We start from the raw sequence: 25,292 nt of genomic DNA on the forward strand, positions 1-25,292 counted from the left end.
ACTTGGTCAGCTTACCCAAGAGAACACAATGAGATAGCAGGTAATTGTGCTAAAATGAAAAAAATAAATGCCAGAAATTAGATGCAAATTGCAAGCCACAAACAAAGACAAGTACAAAGTTCTTCAAATACATATGGGATGAGAAACAATTAGAGAGATGTTGGCCTTTCAGATTGCTTTGTAATAAACGATAGAAAAATCTCTTAACTTATCACTGTACAGGGATCCAGTTGCAAAGTTTCTGGCAGTCATTAAATAGTAATAGTAATAATCATATAATCATAATATTACCAATATACCATAGGTATGAAATATAGGCCAGCCTTAGTCATAAAACTTTGTATTACTCCTTCATTCCCTCAACAACAGTTTTCTGAGCATTTTAGTGCACATCTTAAATGAGTAAAAGCCGGGTGCAGTGGCTTACACCTCTAATCCCAGCACTTTGGAAGGCCAAGGTGGGAGGATTGCTTGACACCAGGAGTATAAGACTAGCCTGAGCAACACAGTGAGACCCCATCTCTACAAAAAATACAAAAATTAGCCAGGCATGGTGGTGCATGCCTGTAGCCTCAGACACTTGGAAGGCTGAGACAGGAGGACTGCTTAAGTCCAGGAACTCAAGGCAGCAATGAGCTATGATTACGCCACTACACTCCAGCGTGGGTGACAAAGCAAGACACTGTCTAAAAACAAATAGTAAATCCACATAGATCACTGCATAAATATAAGTCATCAATATTGTTATTAATGTTTCTGCTTGCCCAGTATTCATTCCCCCTGTTCTGATAAGAGAATTCCTTTTCTCCCTTTAGAAATCACTGTCAATCTCTATGGGTCAGGTGGCACTGACCTCTGCTCCAAGTTTTTGGAATGTCTCCCAATCCTGACTAAGGTAGTCAGAACACCAGGCTCTTCAGCCATGGGGGGCTCATGGATGAGTCCACAACCCAAGCAGAACAATGAAAACTCTCGTTGGAATATTTGCTGAATCGATACCCCTGTGAGACATGGAGTACCAAGGATCAGGTAAGCCTGAACAACCAGAGTCATCTTGGCCACTAAAAAGACAAAATATATCTAAGAGTAAAAGCAACAAGAGGAAAAATCATCCTAAGGACAAAACTTAAGTCCAGGAACACAGCTGTGATGAAACAACCCACTTTTATCTCTAGACATTTTAGCTCCATGAGCCACTGGTTCCTTCTTCCTACATAAGTTGGTGTGAGTTGTAACCTTGTAACCCAGAGTCCTGACGAGAAGAAATGCTTGCTATGTGCATGCTACATGATGGAGAGATATGGGGGTCCGCAACAGTTGGGGTCCCTGCCTTTATGGAGTCCAGAGTCTACCAAGGAAGACTGCCATGAACAATTAACTACAAATGTGTTGAGAGTTACAAGGAAGGAGTATAGGTTTCCAATGCCAAGGTTTAAGCACAGGTGCATCTCACTAGGTTTGAAAAATGAGGGAAGACTTCTCCAAGAAACTGACACTTATGAGACTTAAAGGATGAAAAGAAGTTCATCTAGTTTAAACAGATGACATTGAAAAAGCAAAATTCTTGCATACATACAAAACCTGTGGACAAAATCCTTACTCCATATTTTTAAAAGGGCAATTTTTAGCTCACTAATAAAACAGGCAGTACAAAAAATGCAAAGTCAAATACACACATTACATAGAAATCAATGCACCTATAGATTAATCAAATATATGAGATATATTAATTTCTTTATAGAATAAAAAATCATATATTAAAAAATAGCTAAAGAAATGTAGATGTCTTCATGAATGCACAATTTCAAAAAGTATTTCAGCGATGGGTGCCATGGGGGAACTAACAGTACGGGGTCAGTTTGGATGGGAGGATGGTATTCTGCTCAAAGGTTGATGCATTAGTTCTGAGGGCTGAAAATTACTTCTCTAGTCTTAGTCATGTAAGCTTGAGCCATCAATATTTTAAATCCAAAAGATGATGGGATTGTAACTAGAGGATCTCTAAAAGCCCTCGCGCTAATGAAATTCTATGACATGTCTCCAGTCTGATTTGTCAAAACTTAATTTTGACATATTAAAATATCATTCAGACACTAACAGCTCACTTTCCCAAGTTCATATTTCACTAAGCCCTTTATATTGCTTATTCTCCACTTGTAGCATTGTAACCTATCTGCAGAACTTAATTCTTAAAGAAAGATAGAAGCTGAAGTCCATGTTTCGCATTGCGGAGTGTAGAACATGGGCACAGTGTGATGCTTTAAAAAATCAAACCACACTCCCAAAGCTCCTAACAGAAGTGTATCTGGATTGATAAATTAAATGAATGAGGTGTGATATAAAATAATCTGTCTAGTTTCAAAGCACACATAACAAGTGGGTATGGTCTTTTCAAAGAAGCGTCCTTGAGAGATGGCTCCCTCATCCCAGAAGTGTGCCTCAGCCATATACAAGTTATTTTTGGAAACTGCTTTTTTGAATTGCCATTAGAGATATTGCTCACTGCCCTTAATAGTGATAAAATTTTTCCTTTGTATGATGTTTTTAAAACAAAGAAAAGTCACTTAGCTCCAAGTCAGATGAGTTAAAGTGGGCAACTGAGCCGTAGAATTCCACTTTGATCCAAAACGTGAAACGGTGAGCTTTGTTCTCCAGTGTGCAAACTGACTCTAGGGCAGTTCCAAATAAGATCTAAGGAAAGTAAATGTTTTGAATAATGACAATATTATAAGAATGAGTATGTCACCTGCTAGGATGATTACTCAAGTACACAGTCTAGGCTGACTGACACATAGATAATACTTTTTTCATTTTCTTTTTTCTTCTTCAACTTCTGTTTTAAATTCCAGGGTACATGTGCAGGATGTGCAGGTTTGCTCCACAGGTAAACACGTGCCATGGTGGTTTGCTGCACAGATCAACTCATCACCTAGGTATTAAGCCCAGCATCCATTAGCTATTCTTCCTGATGCTTCCCCTCCCCCCACATCCCCACAACAGGCCCCAGTGTGTGTTGATCCCCCGATGTGTCCACGTGTACATAATTTTTTAACACCTACAATACCAAATTAAATATATGTGGAATTAAAACTGGGGGCCCCTCTGCTATGGTTTGAATGTATGCATCCTTCCAAAATTCATATGTTGGAAGCTAACCCCCAAGGTGATGGGATTACCTTTGGGAGGTAATTAAGCCATGAGGGTTCACCCTCATGAATGAGATTAATACTCTTACCAAAAGGGCTTGAGGGAGTGAGGTTGTCCCTTCTCCATCCCTTCTGCCATGTGAGGATGCAGCAACAAGGGGCCATTGTGGAAGCAGAGAGGAAGCCCTCACCAGACACCCAAGTCCACTGTCACCTGGATCTTGGACTTCCCAGCCTCCAGAACTGTGAGAAACAAGTTTCTATTGTTTGTAAGCTACCTCAGGTATTTTGTTAAGGCAGCAAAAACAGACTAAGACCTTCTCCATGACTATAATTCTCTGTGAAATTCATCATTTCAAAATGTTTTAAAGCCTCCATCATGAGCCATACCCTGCGTATAACAGGCACACAAAGAATAAAGACAATTACTAATAATAAAGCAAGACAGAAGCAAATAAAAAGTGGAGCCAGTCCTTGAGTTTAAATTGTTATTGTAGGGCCTCAAAAAGAAACGCTTTGGTAATAGACAGTGACAGCAGGCTGAAAATTCCAGAGTATGGTGACAGGGCTTTTAAGAAATAAAACTTAATTTCTGAACAATGTTTTGAAAAATTAATGGAACCTATCTAAATATATTAGTTCAATGATTAAGAGACAAGAAAAGTTTTCTAAATCATATTTGGAGTAACATCTTGAATAATTTGCCACTTATTATTACCTCTAAAGCCAAAATAAAAGCTCTATAGACATTTAAGAAATTTAGATGTTTATCTTTCTACATGTTTACTGCCACTAATTATAACTCTTTACAATTAAATTAATGTTCAAATCTCTCACAATCTATTTTTACCCTTGGGAGAAAAACTACTTTGTTAACTTAAGTCATTATTAACATTCAAAGGAACTACTAGTTGTCAATTTTTAAAAATACAATAAAAATAATCTATTTTAGTATCCTAGCTTTCCCAACTGGAGAAATACTCAAAAATACACAAGGTGAACAAAAAGCTTCCTGAATGATTTTAGATGCTTAAAAGCTTAGGGAAATAAAACTGCTAATATACGTTACAAGTTTTTCTTTTTTGAATCTATGTGTGTACTGAGGTGAATTAGAGAAAAATATTTTAAAAGCAGGAGAAGACAAAAGAGAACAGTACAGGTGATTACATTTTACCTTTAACAGAAGTCTCTCAGTAACGCATTGCACACATTTACTCCGGCAAATATCTTTAATTTCCACTTAGGAGAATTTAAAGGCCCTCAAATAGAATTCACATTAGGTCAGAAATTATCTAAAAATGTTTCTCTAAATATAACTTAACTTTAGTTACTAATGTTGAAGCCAACATTACTCTTAAGTCAAATATGGAAAGTGCCAATCAATATGAAAAAATTATTTTCCCTAAGACAAAGGAAAACACATTTTAATTCATTCATTTCATAAAGTGACCCAACTCAAAATTATAACTCCATCAACAAATTCTTCTACCCAATTGTCTGTTAAGAGATTAGGGGCATGCATTGCAGGGTGTAACATCTACAAGGGAGCTTATATTGCTCTGCTCATATGGAATTGATTTAAGCCAAAAAAGATTTTACAAGACCACAATTCTCATATTTTCTGGGTCAGCACAATCCATACAGTAGAGTGGTCCTAGAGGTGTGGGCAAGGTCTCCGAGAAGCTAAATATGGCCATTGGGAAATGGATTTCTTTCCATTGTGATTTTTATCATTCCATCTCCTCTCAATTCCTAAACTTATGTAGAGAAAAAAAATGTATTTCTAAAACAAAGATTGACGCTGCACTTGTTATTTTCTCTTGCTACTTGATACTCTTCTATGGTTAAAACATGATAACAATCTTGCACATTTTCACAGTTCATGTTTAATCAATTGAGAAATATTGGTCAAGCCTACCATGTTGCCCTTGCCTTTGCTGGATTTGTGGTCTAGTTGGGAAGACAGAAGATGCAAGGAAAGAATAGCAAAGCCTGCAAATAGGTGCTCACGTGGGCTCAGACTGCATGTTCTGGGGGAGTTAAGAGACAAGAGAGATGCTTGGGAGCTGTACTGTGCAGTGAGCAAGGAAGGTGGTCTATGCAGAGGGTGACAGAGGTCCTTGGTGAGGCAGAGCATGCTCAGACCCCACGGTCTCTACTCATGGAGAGATGGTTAGGCTAGCAACCTGACCTTGGGTTTCTCTAAGCCTTTGTGCCCTTGGCTGTATAATGGGGATAAGAACAGCACCTCCCTTGTGGGCTATCACGAGGCTTGTCTGAGTGATGCTTAGCACAGTGTCTGGCATGTAGTTACAAGCTATTATTTAGTCAGGAGGTAGGACTTGATCAAAGTTCTGACTGATGGATAGAATTTTGCTAAGACGAAGGGAAAGAACATTCCAGAACAGGGAGCAACATGTGTACAAACCCAGAGGCAGAAATGATGACAGTGCGGAGACAAACGTTACTGAAATTTTCAAGCTTTATACCAACTTATACTAGGAAGACACATAGTCTCATATAATGAATATTTTGTCTATGTAACCAGAGAAAGAATGCAGTTTCTACTCCTGTTTCCCTGGAGATTCTGAGTCAGTAGGTTTATGGAGACCCAGGAATCTGTATGTCAAAACATATCACATGTGAATATATTTATCAATTTTTGGGTACAGTAAGCCAATGAACTTATGTTCATTTTTTTTGACACAGTGTTATTTATGTACTCATAGCACTCTAACACTCTAGCTACTCCATGAGTTATGAAAACATATTTTAACATAAATTGTTAGAGGTTGATATAAAAACATTTTAAAAAATAATTCAGGGAGGTACATGCTGGAGACAGAATTTCGAGCAGTAGGTGGAAAGCAGAGAGAATCCCAGAATTTGGAGGTAGTGATATTAGATAATACCCCTTTATTTTACATGTGAGAAAATTCAGACCAAAGGAATTAAGTGCCCTGTTATCATTGCCACTATATAGTGCCTATGATATCAAGGCCTTGGGCAAGAAAAAGCTAGTCTTTCATTTTGCATAAGCAATTTAAGGAATTAAATATTACTCCGTGGTGGTAGGTAGGTAAGCTATTCAATTGGAAAGCCTTGAGCCTGCAGACTTACTAAAATGTGGGCCTTTTTCATTAGGCAGCATAGGCAGAGTTCAGAAATCCAATAAAGCAGACAGAAATTGATTTCCTTTGGACTCAACCAAAGGTGTATAAAAGGTGCAGAAAAGGAGTTGAGTCTCAGTGGACAAACGGGTGGCCTTGGCATCCACCTGAGATACAGGGACATCTGCAACCTTAGTCCATTGTGAGAACGAATCCGTGATTTCACCAACTCCCCCAGCCAAGTTGAAATTGGGCAAAATTTTATTTACTGGGCATAAAATTTTGCCCTCCCCAAAGTACAAAAAGGGACTTCAGCAGTTCTGTACATCTACATGAACCCAAACTTTCTTAACACTGAACAGTGCATCCCATAAGGCAAGTTTGCTTTAGGCATTTATATTTAGTCTGATTTTGCTTGGAACATTTGCTCATCCAGTGTAGGAATTTGATTACAAATGCAAGTGTCTTATATATATCCTAAAGCTTAAACAACTCTGTCTCTACCCACTTTTGATTTATAACTCTAAAATAGGAATTTTTCTATTAGCTGCTTCATTTCTAGAATGTGTCCATGTAAAGGGACTACTTACTATGGTGCTCTGAATGTTGCCCTGTTTTTGAGGGTATGGTGACCCTACTAGACTTGGGTCATGTCTCACTCATCTTTGTAACCCCTGTAGTGCTTAGGAATAGTAAAGACTGATTAAATGTAATTGAATTGTACTTTTTGTCGAAATTTGGACAAATTCATTCTAGTTATATAAGCCAAAATTTCGGGAATTATTCTTGACATCTACTTATTTCTCATACTGTATGTCCAATTCATCACGGATATTTATCCCCTAAATCTTTCTAAAGTCTCTTGCCATCTCCAGAGCAGTATCCTAGTCCAAGTCACCATAATTTCTATGAAAGTCTGTCCCTTGATTTGTCTTTCTCCATACCAACTCCTCTCCAGTCCATTGCAGCCCAACAGCCAATCATCTTTTCTTTTCTTTTTTCTTTTTTTTTTTTTTTTTGACAGTCTTGCTCTGTCACCCAGGGTGGAGTGCAGTGGCGCAATCTCAGCTCACTGCAACCTACACCTCCTGGGTTCAAGCAATTCTCCTGCCTCAGCCTTTCAAATAGCTGGGATTACAGGAGCCTGCCACCATGCCTTGCTAATTTTTTGTATTTTTAGTAGAGATGGGATTTCACCATGTTGGCCAGGCTGGTCTTGACCTCCTGACCTCAAGTGATCCACCCTCCTTCCTCCTTGGCCTCCCAAAGTGAGCCACTGTGCCCAGACCAATTGTCTTTTTAAAATGAAAATATAATTATGACACCCCTAACCTCCCCGCTTAAAATCAGCCAGCCACTTCCCATCTCATATTCAGCAAGGTTCGGCAGAGTCCTGCCTCCAACGGAAACGCTGCCTTCTACTCTCTGCTCTCCAGCCACTGGCTTCCATTCAGTTCCTTGAATTACAGGGCTTTGTCCTCGCTGCTCTCTCTGTAATACTCTCTGCCTGCCTCCCTTCACCTTTATATAGATCCCATACATTAGAAGGCGGGTCAAGTGTCACATCCTTGAGGAAGTCTACTATCCTGCCCTCAAGCTACGATAATTTCTTTCCTTTGTTCAAAATTTATAATATATATATATATTTTGAGACACGGTCTCACTCTATCATCCAGGCAGCAGTGCAGTGTCACAATCATGGATCACTGCAGCCTCCACCTCCTGGGCTCAAGTGATCCTCCTGCCTCAGCCTCCTGAGTAGCTGGGACTACAGGCGTGCACCACCACACCTGGCTAATTTTTTTTTTTTTTTTTGGTAGAGGTGAGATCTCACTATGTTGCCCGGGCTGGTCTCAAACTCCTGGGCTCAAGCAATCCTCCTGCCTCGCCCTCCCAAAATGCTGGGATTACAGGGGTGAGCCGCCATGCCCTACCTAGATTTTTATAGAATCTTATTCATTCTTTTCTTAGAAGGTTTACCTTAGGTTGTAATTGTAATTTTAATTCTTATTGTTGATATCTTATTTGTGTCCATTTACATGTCTATCAATTTCATGAAAGCCACAGACTTTGTTCATTTTTTTCTTCCTGTTGTATCTCCAGTGCCTAGCACGGTGTCTAGGGTGAATGGATGGATAGATGGATAGATAGATAGATAGATAGATAGATAGATAGATAGATAGATAGATGTAGATGGATGGGTTGGGTGGATGGTTGATGGGTGGATGGGTAAATGGATGAACAAATGGATCAAAAAGAGAAGGAAGGAAAATGAAACTGGGTATTGGCGAGTTCTGTGTATATAAAAAAAAAAAAAAAGGCATCTCCAAGTAGCGTGCTTTTCCAACAAGTCGTTCTGCTTAATATCGAGAATAATAATGGTTAATCAGTGTCCACTTAAATAGTGAAGTTCCACAAAAAATGCAATTAATTGAGAATTAACTTTGGTATAATTCAATGCCTATGATAAGATGATTTTGATTAAAAATATTATTGAATTAAAACCAGAGACCACGGTTAGTTCCTGGGTCTGTGATTTTGGGCAAAATCACCCAAACTCCCCATTTTCTGGCATCATCTATAAAAGCAGAGGCATAGCCAGAGGATTCTCTGAGTAGCTTCTAGGATTCTATGAATTTACTGATTATTATGAATTTTGTCTTAAAATATCCAGCTCTATGAAACATTTATTAATAAGCATATATTGTGATTACTTTAACCAATAAAATGCATGTAATCCACCTTTCAAGCTAGTTTAATGTATTCACATCTAGTAAGATAATAAAGTTTGGGAACACCGATGCTACCAACACCATGGTACATCTTACCTCCTAGACGTCAAAGACAACTAATGACCAACTGTCAGGTCAAGATTCTTATGTCTTGGCAGTAATGAGATCCCAGTGAGTTTTCCTTTGGGAAGTAGAAGAAGGAAGAGGTAGTATTGGAGAGAGGGGACATTGGGCAAAGGTAGAGTTTTAAAAGCTCAGGATTTTGGAATGTCAGAAGAAATGAGGGTTGCTAAGAACTTTTACTTCACTGTATTGCCCATGCCCTGAGAACAGATGTTGTGCCCCAGAAAATCTCCCCTCTGCTACCAGCCTGGGTTGCCAATGCCCAAGCTGGGATGTCAGAATTTGTCATTATGCCTGCAAACGCTCAGCCTTCCATTTCAACGGAGTCCTCCAGCCCATCTCAACCCAGCCCAGTCTTCTTAAACCTGACATTGATTCCCTTCCTTACTCCATCCAGGAGGAGGATGAAAAGGGGGAAAAACATCAAAGAGTAAGAATATAAAAGAGAAAGATATATCTATGCCAGTTTTTATCGGTGGAGAGGAAAGCTTGAATTCATCCTATTACCAGCTTTTTTTTTTTTTCCTTGGCGGAATTACTTTTTCCTTTACTATGTTTACTTAATATTTAAGCCTTCCTTTTCCAGGGACTACATTTCTCTTGAATCTATCCCTACCTTTCTGTAATTCTCAACCTCAGCTGTGCCCTCGAATGTCTTGGTGAGCTTTCTAGAAATACTGATGTCTAATCCAGTAGGTCTGTGGTGGGAGGAGTGGTATAGAGCTCTGTATCTTTAAAAAGCATCCCACAGTCCAATGCCTATCTAGGGCTGAGAATTGCTGCCTTAGTAGCTCAAGGGTCTCTGGAATATTTTATTCCAGCCAGAACAAAGGAAAAGCTGGCAGAACAGAAAGAAAAAGGAGAGAGCATAAATGGTATTAGAGGAAAATAATAAATGAGGAGAAAAGACAAGACGGTTTCGTTTAGAGTCCTAGTAGAATTTAGAAAAGCAAAGCGCTTTGGCATGAGTGAGGCCTGGGCAGCATCTTGTTTAACTCCTGCAAGCATAGCCTGGCTCTTCTGAACCCTAATCCACTGCTTTTGAACCTTGAGGTCTTTGAAGGGTAAACCAAGCTCAAGTTAGATTCCAGGTCCAGAGCTTAGCAGGGCAAGGACTAGTGGCAAGTGGCTCTAATTTGGGAGCTTGGGTTCAGGAATCCCTAAGAGTTCTGGTCTCTCCTGTTCCACCCCTGCTGCGGGGGTTACAGCCGACCACCCACAGAGCTTTGGGGAGGAGAATCTGCTCAGCCAGCAGGGTCATGAGCAAATGGGGTCATGGCAGCCATGCCCCTAGTGTGATCAGTCACATCACGCAAGCCTCAAGACCACAGCAGATGGCATCTTCCCTGCAAGTCTCAGCTCATGCAGGGACTGCTGCCTGGACTAGCCTGGAGCAAACTGGCTTAGTGTCCCAGGAGATCCCTACAGGGGACAGCTGATATCTTGAAGAACATGAACGGGAACGTGAAGCAACCTGAAAAGCTTGAAAAAATTATCGGAGGAAAAGTTAACTTAATATTAAAATATGTAATAACATGCCTCAACCTAATTCTGCATTCTAAATGTAAAACGTGATTTGTGAGTGAAAGTTTGCAGACCCTCTTCCCCAATAGCATTTAAAATCTATAAACAAAAATCTAAATGATGTTGACGTGAAGGCAACACATGCCTTGACTTTCCATTGGCAGACAGTGTAGGTTGAGACAGTTTCCCATGAAAAGTGGTTTCATTGTTGTTGCTGTTGTTGTTTTAGACGAAGTCTCACTCTGTCACCCAGGCTGGAGTGCAGTGGCATGATCTTGGCTCACTGCAACCTCAACCTCCCTAGTTCAAGCAATTCCCCTGCCTCAGCCTCCCGAGTAGCTGGGATTACAGGCACCTGCCACCATTCCTGGCTAATTTTTTTGTATTTTAGGAGAGACGGGGTTTCACTGTGTTGGCCAGACTGGTCTTGAACTCCTGACCTCAGGTAATCCACCTGCCTCAGCCTCACAAAAGGTGTTTAACCCATTCACACAGTCTCCTCCTGTCACCTTGTGGCCAAAGGTGAATGTTTAGAAGCCAGTTGCCTAATGTAGGTGAAGATGACAGTTATGCTCCCATCTCATCTGGATAATACCCAATCTGGACAATGCCATGACTGAGAGACCTCAATTATTTGATGAACTTACAATTAGCCTTGGCTTGTCTGCAAAGACATTAAAACCTTTGAGAATGACCTTTAGTGTCCAAGAAAGGAAATTTGAGGAGATGGCACCCCCTGCTGGTAAATTTTATCATCATCAGAATTTAATTATTATAATATCTGAGAGCTAAGAAAGGTAAGCATGGCTATTATGAGACATTCAGGCAAGATTGTGATTCCTGCCAGCAGGTCTTCTGCCGGTTACAGAGCTTCACTTCATCCTTCACTGATATTTGGCTTTATATATTGTTAATCCTGAGGCTATTACCACCTCCTTTCTTTGCTCTAACCTGAGCACCACTACAGTAAAACTGTGTAATGCCTTTGGATGCCTGTCTCCCAATGCATATTTTCTTCCATTCTTCAAGGTAAAGACAAATACCATCATTTCTTATCTGTCATTTTAGGTTATCTTATTTTGCCAAAATCAGTTGCAAGGAACTCTCCTACTTTGGAAAAAAGAGCTTCCACCATTAACATGGAAATTTCTAGTCTAGATATTAGAACAACATAGACTTCCTTATTCAAAGCATGAGGGGGAATCTAAATCTAAATCTACTTTCGTTCAGTGCTTGAAGGGCTCCAGTGTCACATCGTGTCTTAGTAGTCCAAACCCTGTGGACAACATCAACATGATTTGGTTTGTGGAAATGGCACGCTTTCTTTTCAGGGTCCCTCCTCTTTGGTTAACCCTCCTTCTCCAGGAATAAATGCTTTTGTGGTGCCCCTTGGCTGCCTAAAAATCCCAGTGGTGACACTCATCCTTTTTTTTCCCTGCGAGCCTCCATCTCACTGTTGTTAAGATGTTGTTCCCACAGTTTTTTCCTTTAATATCCACTCCCATCATATTTTAAAACATCTGCAGTGATATTAGTCCCTTTCCTATATGATATAAAAAATGTAACGTACACAATATCCAAAAAGAATCAAACTGTTCAAAATCTTCCTTCCTTCCCAGGTAAGTAGACACAAGACCTACTTAAGGGAAGGATGTTAATGCTGTAAAACTCAAGTAAACCTAGACCATTTTGGCATAGACCCTCTCACACAGATACCAGTCTACTTACTTGAAATTGACTGTGAGCTTTGCAAAGCCTTCTGGATATTTCAGCCTCTCCACAATGATATCTGAGGTATCTTTCACTACTTTTGGACATTTGTTGGTTATGAGTGGCCAGAGACCTTTGAACTACTTGGAGGTATCCTGAGACTATAAAAAATAATAATAATAAGCCAGTGCATTTAACATTATTTAATTGTATTCATTTATACAATGCAACTCTTTTAAGTTTGCAGTTACCTCTCTCTTATAAAATGGCACATCTAAGAAACTGCACAATTAAACAATTTTGCCAGGATGGCAAGAAAAGTCAGTAGCAATCAGAGACTTACATGTTTGGCAACTCCTGATCGATAGATCAACTGGGACATGGCTTCACTCTTTAAAAGTGACAGAGAGAGAAGTTCTTCAATTTTCCAACTTTCAGAGTCAATAGACTAGATAAGGTTATATTAAAGTTATATAAACCTGAACTAGTAGGATAACCAAATACTTGTTCCCCTCTGAAAAGTTGAAATATTAAAACAAATTTTACCCAGAATGTGACTCTGGATTTTTGTGGTTGTTTTCTCATGTGTGTGGTTTGGTTTGTTTGTTTGTGTTTTTTTAGACAAGGAAAACTTAATTCAGTAGTAGTTTTATCTCTTACTCATTTTAACAGGAGCATGTATGCAGAGACCCAAATTGCCAATCACCAGTATTTATCCACATGGAAAAATCCTAAGGACATTAATTATAAATGATTTATCATCCACTCAAATAGCAGGAAGGAGAATTGAAAGGCAAATTTGAAACAGGAAATGTTATTCCTTAAAAACAAGGGCTTTTCCTCATTTCTTCGAAAATAGCTAGCTCAAGGATTAATTTCACTATCAAATCAACAGCTAAGACTTACCCTACCATTTCTACCCATTAAGGAGCTATTACTAACAAAGTATCTGCAGATATGGATAACAGCTACTAACGGGGGGCATCTTAGGATTCCCTTATGAAATGGTATCATGGTGGTGGGGGCGAGCAGGGATCCATAAACCCAGCTCAAGTAGGGTGAACTGTGTGTTATAGGTCCACTTGTTAAGATAATTTACTCACTTACAGAAACTTCTTTTAGATTACATATACACTCAACATACATGTCAACTTTTGTATGGAGTGATGATTGCTGTCCAAGGCTGCAGGAAATAGGTGGGAATTTTTATCCTCAACCACTCTGCAAGGGATCCTGCATAAGAACCACCAACATGACCCACATATGGTGGTGAGCTCCACACCCTCGCTATTGCCACTTGGAAGGGGACAGCATCTGCCAAGGCTACCTGTGCTGAGGCAGTAAAGGCGGGCATGCTCAGATCGCCTGAAGTAAAGCATAAACAAACTCTGTTTATGAAAACAGTGCAATCAGCTTGACTATCCAATAAAAATGTGTATTTTAAAAGTATGTTTATACCAGGTTCAACTTGAAAATTTCATTAGGATAATCTGGATGACAGGGAAACTGAATGCAGGAGCTAGCAATAATCACTAGCATTTTTGCAGTCTCATTTGGATGATGGCATTTCCTTTTGTCACCACTGGGAAGGCAATTCAAGTGCCTGTCCCTACCCCTAGGGTGACTTTTCTCATACACTGAACTGAACCACAACCATCAAATGATCAACCCGACTGAGAGAAGAGCCTGTTTTTGAAAGGGCTAAAATGTCAGTGATTTAACTCTTTCCAAAGAATTAAGAAAACTCATAGTTGATTGTACTTGATGTTATTTTCCCGTCTTCCTGATTTGCCTGCGACATCAGACAAAGCCATATTTGAGTCTGAGTTTTCTCAGTCATAAGAAAACTACATAAAAATTTGCTATTTAGTTACTTTTCAACAGTTGTTTATTCTATAAAAAGGTTTCCTATAAAAGTAGGATTTTATAAAATCCTAATTACTGCAAAGAAAAATTTCCTCCTGACACACTCAAACCATATAATACTATAGCTAGCTAAATATTAATTTAATTGTAGACAAAGGACATAGGATATTCACAAAAAGAAATATGAATGACCAGCAAATATATGAAAAAGTTTAGCTCTTTTTATTGTCAAAGTAATGCAAATATAAACAGGATATTTTTCCCTCCTATCAAACTGGCAGAGATTTATTTTGGATGATAGTATTGGGTGTTGGCAAGGACGTGACAAGTGTGCAGACTCTCTCATGCACAGCTTAAGGAGGATTAAGCAGTAGAGACGTTCTGGCACCAATGTGTCCTCATATATAACAAGGGCTTCAAACAGCAAAATTATAGCTTGGCTCAGGAATTCCACTGCTGAGAACCCATAGCTGAACTTGCTAATTTCCCCCTAATATCCATTGTCTCTTTAATTTTTAGGTAATTAAATTCTGAATTTTAGCTGGGCACGTGGCTGCCCAGAATAAACATTACATATCCCAGCCGTCCTTACAGTCAGACATAAACTCATTAAATTCTAGCCAATGGGATATAACTGAAAGTATTATGTATAAGCTCCCAAGAAATGTCATTAAAAGGCAGCTGCAGTAAGTCTTTTCTCCTGTTTTGTGCCACTTGGAATGTAAATGGATGGTGAGGCTACATCTTGGATCGCGAAGATGAGATTCTCACCCCATTAGTGTTAGATGAGAAAACTGGAAGTGGCTTGGGTCCCAGATGACCAAGGAGATGCAATGCCACTCATGGTTCTATAGGATGCTTAAACGTAGAATTTCATGTTACAAAGAAATAAAAAGCACCTATCATTATGCCACTGTTGTTATTTTGGTTCTCTGTTGCTCACAACCGACATGAAATATATGCTAAAAATTCACTAAAATTTCATGTTCATGAATGTTTATGTTCACCATTGTGAAGAGCAGATAAATATCTGTATGTGCAATCATAAAAGAACAATTATATAAATTATGTTCATTTGATGCAACATACTTTACAATGCAGTCATGGAGTCATGAGAATCTTATTGAGGATATTTATTGACAGCTCATGACATATGCTAATTAGGGGAATGGAGAATAATACAGTCTTTCACAAGCACACGCATCTTCATTTTAACTAAAACTAATGTATTAGTACTTACTCATGTTCATTCACATATCTATTTTGTAAACAAATTCTAGATATTTCCACTTTCGTATCCAGCCTGTAGTTTTCAGCTGCTAGATTGGGGATAATTCGTTATGTAGCAATATGTAACCAATGCATTTTATCTTACCTATTTTTTCCTTTTCTTTCTTGACTTCCTTTGAATAAATCAATTTTTTAATCATTCTGTTGTTTTTCTCTGGTAATTTAGAAATTATACATTGTTCTTTTATTCGTTTAATTATTACCCGAAGTTACAACTTGTGTATTAACATATCAATGTCTACAGTTAGCACCTTTATTTTCTCCAAAATATAAGGACCTTGAAGAAAACTTTTCAATTCAACTTATCCCCTTCCAACTTATATATTATTATGGGGTGTATTATAATTCATTACTATTATTATTATTATTACATTCCACAATTATTTTAGTTTGCTTTTTAATTCTTTGTTTATTATCACATCTCAACTCTTCCATGTAGAATCAGTTTTATCCTGATTGAAATGCACCATCTGTTACTTTTCTTTTTAATAGAGACGGTTCTCACTATGTTACTCAGGCCGGTCTCTTGAGCTCAAGGATCCTCCCACCTCGGTCTCCCAAAGTGTTGGAATTACAGGTGTGAGCCACTGTGCCCAGCCTGTAATTTTTTAATGAGGGTCCACTTATAGAAAAACTCTTTCATTTGTTTAAAATGACTTCATTCAAAAATATATACAAGATAACATTCTTTTGATTTTCATTGTTGATGTTTGGAAGTTAGCTATGACTCTCTAAATATTGGCCCTTTGAAGATTATCCTTTTTCTCTTTTTCTTTGATTTTCTGAAGAGATGTTTATGATATGTCTAGGTGTGGAGCTCATTCTCTTATATCTCCTTCTGAAACTCAAGAAAAATATGAAACATATATCTTTAATCTCTCATTAGAATTGATTTTCCTTTTATTTTCCTCCAAGTTGTATTGTGGATTATTTCTATGGGGATTATAATTTTGCTTGTTACATTTATCTTATTTCTAAAATTATGTTTCTCATTCAAATCTGCTGTCACTTTTTATTTTTACTTTTCTATTCTAGTCACAGGTATTTTAGATGTGTTTTTTTTTTCTTTCTTTTTTTTTTTTTTTTTTGGTGGGGGACAGAGTCTTGCTCTATCACTAGGCTGGAGTGCAGCGGTGATCTCGGCTCACTGCAACCTTCACCTCCCAGGTTCAAGCAATTCTCCTGCCTCAGCCTCCCGAGTAGCTAGGACTACAGGCACGTGCCACCATGCCCAGCTAAATTTTGTATGTTTAGTACAGATGGGGTTTCACCATGTTGGCCAGGATGGTCTCAATCTCCTGACCTCGTGATCTGCCCACCTCGGCCTCCCAAAGTGTTGGGATTACAAGCATGAGCCACTGCTCCCAGTCCTAGATGTGTTTTATGTTTTTAAACATGGTAATCATAATTGATACATAATTTGCGTTGATAATTCCAACCTATGAAATCTTTGTGGCTCTGTTTCTCTTTGGATTTTTGGTGGTTTTCACTCACAAGGTCTTGACTTTGCGTGAGTTGCTATTTTTAATTGTGTAGTGGTCATTTACTTTAAAAATAATTTGTAGAAATAATTTAAAGTCAAGGATACAGATACTTTGTTCCAGAGATGAGTGTGTTTGCTTCTTCCAGTTACCTGAGGTACCAGTAATCTAGGATGACCTTAAACAAGTCCATAGCTCCAGATTCCCTTAATCATCGGAAGAAACGACATACATAAGAGCTTGTTTGCTTGGGATTCATTCATTCTTCCTCGCTTATAGTGAGGGAGTCTTTCCTTACACATTCCATCTTTATGCAAGCCCTGAGTTTTGAATTGTCTTGCTTGCCCATGAGGCTATCAAAACAGAAGTTCAAATGGCTCAGCACCAAAAGTGCCCTCAAGGAAAAAGCAGTTGCCATCTTTCCTCTCTTCCCCTTTTCCCATTTCCCCTTCAATTTTAGCCTTGCAATTTCTTACTACTTTCTAATCTCTTTGATGTTTTTAAGGAGATGTTTTTAAATCTTTTCTCCTGCATTCAGAGGAAAGATTTATCCAAATAATATAGCCCATTATCCCAGGAAATTATAAGTCACCTAGCCACCTACTTGATATCCATCTGCTAAACGTTAAAAAAGATTTTAAGAAAGTAAACAAATATTTTTAATAACAGCCTAGCCTCTGGTAGGTCAGAATGACTATTGTGTGTTTATGTATGGCTATTGTATGCTTATTCTCAGTATGGGTTTAAGCCTATAAGCCCTTACTGAAGAAATAAAAGATACTTGATTTTGTTTTTCTACCCTAAGGAATTCCCATTTATTTCTTTTGTGACAGAGACACTTGTCTTACTGGTACTTTTATTAAGAAACTCGATAAAGGTTTGCCTTTTCTTACAGAAACTTTACTCTTCTTATCACTTATACTCTTCAGTGGGGGGGAGGGAAAGCAGAACTAATGGAATTCAAAACCAAAATTAGCAAAATTCTCAGAAATCCTTGAACTCCCATGTCGTAAAGCATTGCCATTAGTTTTAATATTTATAAGGTCAATCCCTTCACAACCCCACAGATTCTACTTCTATTAATTAATAACAGATTACCTCAATAAATATAGATATTTCACCCCCAAACTTAAATTCTACCAAATTACAATGAAATTAATTACTACAGGGGAGTCACACGATACACTCAGCTCTTTAAGCAACAGGTATGAACTACCTTTCCTAACTACCCACCTAAAGTCTCTGTGTAATCTACATTTTGGAGATTTAGTCTCCAAAAAAAGACACTACCGAAAAACTGCCCTTGGGTCCTGATGAAGACGACCTTATCAGGGACTATTATCAACTGACACAAGAGTAAAACCCCAAAATATTCCTCCTCACTCTCAGTTTCCCAGCTCAAAAAAGACATGTACCTTTCCCTTGACTACTTGACATCGATTCCTTCTGGAAATTGTAAACTGAGGATTCTCAGGAATCTTCTAGAAGATGCTGATTTCTGAGGTGGACAGCTTTTGCTCAGGATAACTAGAACGAGTAGCAAACCTCAAAATTGAACACCTTCTGCCCAAGGTGGAACAAGATTAACTTTTGATTCTTCAACACCTTTTCCAGCCTATTGTTCCATGTTGGTGCCCTCTAAAACACTAGTAGGATTTTCCTTATTTTAATCCACTTATTTCTGACCCCTGATGGTCTCCTACCACTTAAGGAAAAATAAAACTCTCTTACACATTTTTCCTCGACTATAGTTAACCACTGAGTCAAATGGGTGCTGGATCTATCACCATTTACCTGACGTGCCTGACAAAATTTAGTAACTAATCCTTTACATACTTCAGAAGGCAAATTCCCTTTAATAGGGCCTTTCTAGTATATACATTTCCCCAATATCATCAATCCCAATTTTCAGTCTTGCAGATAATAGACCTTGAACTCACATTGACAAATTGCTTTTGCTGACATCAACACAATCCTATCAGCAAGACCCAGTCAATCAAGAATAAGCACGAATATGGGGGCCATTCTGACTGTAATAGTCAGTTTGTTTTCTTCAGAGACACTTCAGCCTGTCTTGCAGGAACTGTTCAACCTCACTCTAGGATTTGTCTAACTCAAGGGACACAAAATTGGTGCCCATCTCTTGTAATAAATAATACTTATACTCCCCACACAATCTATGCTCCACTAACATATTGGTCCGTATACCTGACTACCACATACAATGTACCCTGTCTATTTTGCAGTCATTGTTAGAGATTTTCAGATATTTAAAACTACCATCCCTCCAGGAAATCATGTTTCCTTAAAAATAATACCAGAAGCTTCCAAAATACAGCAAGCACAGGTTATTTGAAGCAACTTCCAAGAAGGATAACAGATTCACGCTTCATGTGGACTCTATAGCTACAGTTCACACAGTAGGTATAACACAATTATAAAAAGTGACCCAGATCTTGTCTCTAATCTTATCAGAAGACACGAAATGACACCACTTCTGCTCTGAAAGCCCAACTCTCTGGTCTAAATCAATTAACCACAATTGTCAAAGACCATCATATAGTCTTTGATTTTCTCTTAGCCGGCCAATGGGGAATTTGTACTAGAGCAAATACTATTATCCCACCTATATAAATACTACAGAGCAAACAGAACAGTCTATCACAGAGCTTCCTTTACAAAATCACCTGGCTCTGTAAAACAGACCCAGCTAGACTCTGGGATATGTTTTCTTGCCTTGCTATTATAAGGTAGGGCTTAGTTTCAAGATCTACTACAAAGACTAATAATATTTTGTTTCTAAAATTGACTATGCTACATTTAACCAATATATCTGCTGCAGAGCCTTAAATGCTACTATGCAGCCATTGTCTCTTGAATAGGTCAACAACTCATCCCACAGCACAATGAAAGATTGATCCTGGATCACTAGATTATGTTCAGTGAGCACTGTTCTAATGTTAATTAACAAAACTTGGCAATGGTGAAAATCTGGATATCGTAGGTCAATGTCTTATACTGTGACTTCATCTGTCCTTGGCCAAAAGAGGAATGGAGAAATTAAAAACAAACAAAAACAAACAAACAAACAAACAAAACAAAAAACTGCTCTGACATTTAGAAGCTGGCCTGGCACTTACAACTAGTCCATGTTTTCTCCTGGGTAAATAATCTCCTAAATAATCTCACAGAAATTCAATCTCAGACAAGGTTACCCTGAAACCACGATAAAAAGGGACCAAGAAAGGCCACTTCATAATTTCTTAATTTTGTCTAACCACAGAGAAAAACAAGGTAATCATGTCACCTACAAAATACCAAGCATACTCCCTTTGAATCAAAATGAATAACTGCTGTTTCTCCCCACCATGTGGATAAGGTTTACTGAGATACCCAAGTCTCCCCACTTCCTTAGACTCCCCCCAAATTACTCCATCAAGGTACAAATTCCATTGTAGATTCTAACACCTTTTTACTGAGATGCCCCATTACCCCTATGGTGTATGTTCCCTTGGCTGCAACGAGTAATAAATTTTATTTATTTAACTATAGGTATATTCCTGGTAGTCTTTTGCTGAAGTACATTCACATAGATAATGTCAAATTTGTTTTTCCAAACAAATTGATTTTTCTAAAACAAAACTGTTTGTTTCATGACCAGCATAACTCATAGAAAACCCTATCGTGATTTCAAAGCTAGATCAATGAATAAAGACTTGTAATAGATCAGTGGTGGGGTGGTGAGCCACAGGACAATTTTGAAGGCTCCTGGCTCGTGGCTAAGTCAAATTTACAGACACGTCATTTAACAGCCAGTGGTAAGAAATTTCATTCTTTATTGACTCCTCTCAAAAAAGATTAAAGCGATTCGAGCATAACCTAAATTAAAAACTTCTCAAAAGCCTCTGCTTCCATTCCCTTGTGCTCCTGCTTGGAAATCTTGTATAAGACAAACCCTAGACTCTCTCCTACAACCCAAACACAAGGGCTTCTTCTCCTTCTGCTCCCAGCCTTTTATTATGTAAATCAGCTTAGCCTCTTCCGCATGGGTCTCAAAAGGGTCAGGAAAAAGGAGCCAGGCCAATGAAGAATTTCCATTAGCATTCCGGGGAAAAGGGGGATGTGCAGAACATTCGGAAGTTAATCCTCTTTTCCCCCTCCCTAAACAACTGATTGAAGGATAATGAAATCAAGAAGTTAAGTCTGGCAAGAGTTTTCAACCTCATGAAGATGATTTGTATGGCAAACTGCTTTAATTTCACTCAACATAAGTTATCCCATATTTGAAAATTATTTTGTTTCCTTAGAGACATTAATAAAGAAAACCCAGATTTAAAACTATTTATAGGATATCAATTATTGTTAACACCCACACACAAACCTAAGTTTCAAATGAAGAAATGTACCCATGATGACATTACTAGAATGTCACCTCCCCATCAAAAGTTAAATGACTTAGAATCCAAAATCACATTTGTGGAAGTCACAGCTAGAAAGAGGTTGGTGGAATTTTAAGTAATTATTGGACTGTGATGATAAACAGTACCAAGAATTATGACTCATATAATAAAGGTATCACTTCACTGACACTAATCACATTCTCAGGGTTGTAAAAAGCAATCCTTACTTCTTACTTAAATGGGAATAAAAGACTTTGACATTACATTGGATTTTTCATAACATTCAGGGGTATTTTTTAAACTTCATTTGATTTGCTTGACTTTATGGAATGAACAGTTTATAAACAAGAAAACAAGCTTTTCGATACACGATCTGCAGTGGAACCACCATCAAAATGCAGATTTTTATAAAAACTCTTACAGAGAAGACCATCACCCTGGAGGTTGAAACTTCAGATACAATAGAAAATGTAAAGGCCAAGATCCAGGATAAGGAAGGAAATCTTCCTGGTTAGCAAAGACTTATCTTTGCTGACAAGCAACTGGAAGATGGATGGTATGTTTTGGCTCTGTGTCCCCACCCAAATCTCATCTTGAATTGTAGCTCCCATAATTCCCATTTGCTGTAGGAGGGACCTGGTGGGAGATAACTGAATCATGAGGGTGTTTTCCCCCATACTGTGCTCGTGGTAGTGAGTAAGTCTCATGAGATCTGATGGTTTTATAAGGGATTTCCACTTTCCTTTGGCTCTCATTCTCTCTTGCCTGCCACCATGTAAGATGTGCCTTTCACCTTCCACCATGATTGTGAGGCCTCCCTACCCATGTGGAACTGTGAGTTCATTACACCTCTTTTTCTTTACAAATTACCCAGTCTCAGGTATGTCTTTATCAGCAGCATGAAAACACACTAATAAAAATGGGCATCCTTTGTCTAACTACAACATTCAAAAGGAGTCTACTCTTCGTCTCATGCTGAGACTTTGTAGTGGCTCTAAGAAAAGGAAGAAGTCTTACACCCCTCCCAAGAACAATAAGCATAAAACAAAGAAGGTGAAGCTGGCTGTCCTGAAATACTATAGGATGGATGACAATGGCAAAATTAGTAGCCTCCGTCGGGAGTGTCCTTCAGATGAATGTGGTCCTAGAGTTTTTATGGCCAGCCACTTTGACACATTATTGTGGCACAGGGTGTCTGACTTATCACTTCAACAAACCAGAAGACAAGTGATTGTGTATGAGTTAATAAAAAACATGAACTAACAACAATAACAAAAAGAAAACTCAGTATACATCTTTCAACTGACAAAGCCAACAACGTAGGGAGCAAGAATAAACTATCAAGGCAACAATAGTCCTCATTTTCTTGCTTCTCAATCTCCCACTGCAATCTGCACTTTAGTAGGGCATCTGGTTACCACTGATGAGTTGCTTTAACAAAAAGTCACCCCTGCTTCCTTGGTGAGAGCAATTTTCATGATTTAAAATTCCATTGGAGGAAAAAATATTACTAGGTATATCATGTTGCTAAATATGTTCAGGAAAATCCATGGAATTGTTGTACAGAAGGACTACATTTTATTCGAAAGAAACTTCATGTGAATCTTTTCATCAAGAAAGTTGCCCCATCCCCATCCTCTACCTACAGTTTTTCTTTTCTTTTTCCTTTTTTTTTTTTTTTTTTTTTTTTTGAGATGGAGGCTCGCTCTGTCACCCAGGCTGGAGTGCAGTGGCGCTATCTTGGCTCACTGGCTCACTGCAAGCTCTGCCTCGTGGGTTCACGCCATTTTCCTGCCTCAGCCTCCTGAGTAGCTGGGACTACAGGCACCTGCCACCACGGACCAGCTAATTTTTTGTATTTTTTTTTTTAGTGGAGATGGGATCTCACCATGTTATCCAGGATGGTCTTGATCTCCTGACCTTGTGATCTGCCTGCCTTGGCTGCCCAAAGTGCTGGGATTACAGGTGTGAGCCACCACGCCCAGCCTACCTACAGTTTTTCTTTGTGATAGTTTGAATTTTCAAATATTCAGCTTTTTGAAAGAGAGGCATATTAAGAATTAAAAGTGCATGAAAAAGAGACAGAGAGAGTATAGCAACAGCAACAAGAACGGTCACTGTCAGGCCTCTGAGCCCAAGCTAAGCCATCATATCCCCTGTGACCTGCACGTACACATCCAGATGGCTGGTTCCTGCCTTAACTGATGGCATTCCACCACAAAAGAAGTGAAAATGGCCTGTTCCTGCCTTAACTGATGACATTGTCTTGTGAAATTCCTTTTCCTGGCTCATCCTGGCTCAAAAGCTCCCCCACTGAGAACATTGTGACCTCCACTTTGCCCACCAGAGGACAACCCCCCTTTGACTGTAATTTTCCTTTACTTACCCAAATCCTATAAAATGGCCCCATCCCTATCTCCCTTCGCTGACTCTCTTTTCGGACTCAGCCCACCTGCACCCAGGTGAAATAAACAGCTTTATTGCTCACACAAAGCCTGTTTGGTGGTCTCTTCACACAGACATGCATGAAATTTGGTGCCGTGACTCGGATCGGGGGACCACCCTTGGGAGAACAATCCCCTGTCCTCCTGTTCTTTGCTCCAAGAGAAAGATCCACCTACAACCTCGGTCCTCAGACCGACCAGCCCAAGAAACATCTCACCAATTTCAAATCCGGTAAGCAGCCTCTTTTTACTCTCTTCTCCAACCTCCCTCACTATCCCTCAACCTCTTTCTCCTTTCAATCTTGGCACCACACTTCAATCTCTCCTTTCTTTTAATTTCAATTCCTTTCATTTTCTGGTAGAGACAAAGGAGACACATTTTATCTGTGGACCCAAAACTCCAGCGCCGGTCACGGACTGAGAAGGCAGCCTTCCCTTGGTGTCTAATCATTGCAGGGACACCTCTCTGATTATTCACCCAGGTTTCAGAGGTGTCAGACCACGCAGGGACGCCTGCCTTGGTCCTTCACCCTTAATGGCAAGTCCCGCTTTTCTGGGGGAGGGTCAAGTACCCCAACCCCTTCTCTCCATGTCTCTGCCTCTTCTCCGCCTTTCTGGGGGGCAAGAAACCCCCAACCCCTTCTCCTTCACCCTTAGCAGCAAGTCCCACTTTTCTAGGAGAGGGGCAAGTACCCCAACCTCATATCTCTGTGCCCCATCCCTTATTTCTGCACCCCGAACCCTTATATCTCTGCACCCTAATCCCTTATTTCCCTGCCCCAACCTCTTATATCTCTGTGCCCTGATCCCTTATTTCTGTACCCCAACCTCTTATATCTCTGTGCCCCAATCCCTTATTTCCATGCCCCAACCTCATATCTCTGTGCCCCGACCCCTTTCCCACTTTTCTGGAGGGTAAGAACCCCCAAAACCCTTCCCTCCGTGTTTCTACCCTCTCTTTTCTCTGGGCTTGCCTCCTTCACTATGGGCAACCTTCCACCCTCCATTCCTCCTTCTTCTCCCTTAGCCTGTGTTCTTAAGAACTTAAAACCTCTTCAACTCTCACCTGACCAAAATCTAAGCGTCTTATTTTCTTCTGCAATGCCGCTTGACCCCAATACAAACTCTACAGTAGTTCCAAATAGCCAGAAAACGGCACTTTCAATTTTTCCATCCTGCAAGATCTAAATAATTCTTGTCGTAAAATAGGCAAACAGTCTGAGGTGCCTGACGTCCAGGCATTCTTTTACACATTGGTCCCTTCCTAGTCTCTGTGCCCAATGCAACTCGTCCCAAATCTTCCTTCTTTCCCTCCTGCCTGTCCCCTCAGTCCCAACCCCAAGAGTTGCTGAGTCTTTCTAATCTTCCTTTTCTACAGACTTATCTGACCTCTCCCCTCCTGGCCAGGCTGAGCTAGGTCCCAATTCTTCCTCAGCCTCCGCTCCTGCACCCTATAATCATTTTAT

The 25,292-nt window shown here is 39.3% G+C and overlaps 1 pseudogene; it reads left to right on the forward strand.

Moving 5' to 3' along the window:
• Positions 1–21,777: 21,777 nt before the first annotated feature.
• On the forward strand, positions 21,778–22,613 carry LOC100982101 (ubiquitin-ribosomal protein eS31 fusion protein-like; annotated as a pseudogene).
• Positions 22,614–25,292: the final 2,679 nt, after the last annotated feature.

This window comes from Pan paniscus, chromosome 13 (assembly GCF_029289425.2).
Source record: "Pan paniscus chromosome 13, NHGRI_mPanPan1-v2.0_pri, whole genome shotgun sequence".
NCBI lineage: Eukaryota > Metazoa > Chordata > Mammalia > Primates > Hominidae > Pan > Pan paniscus.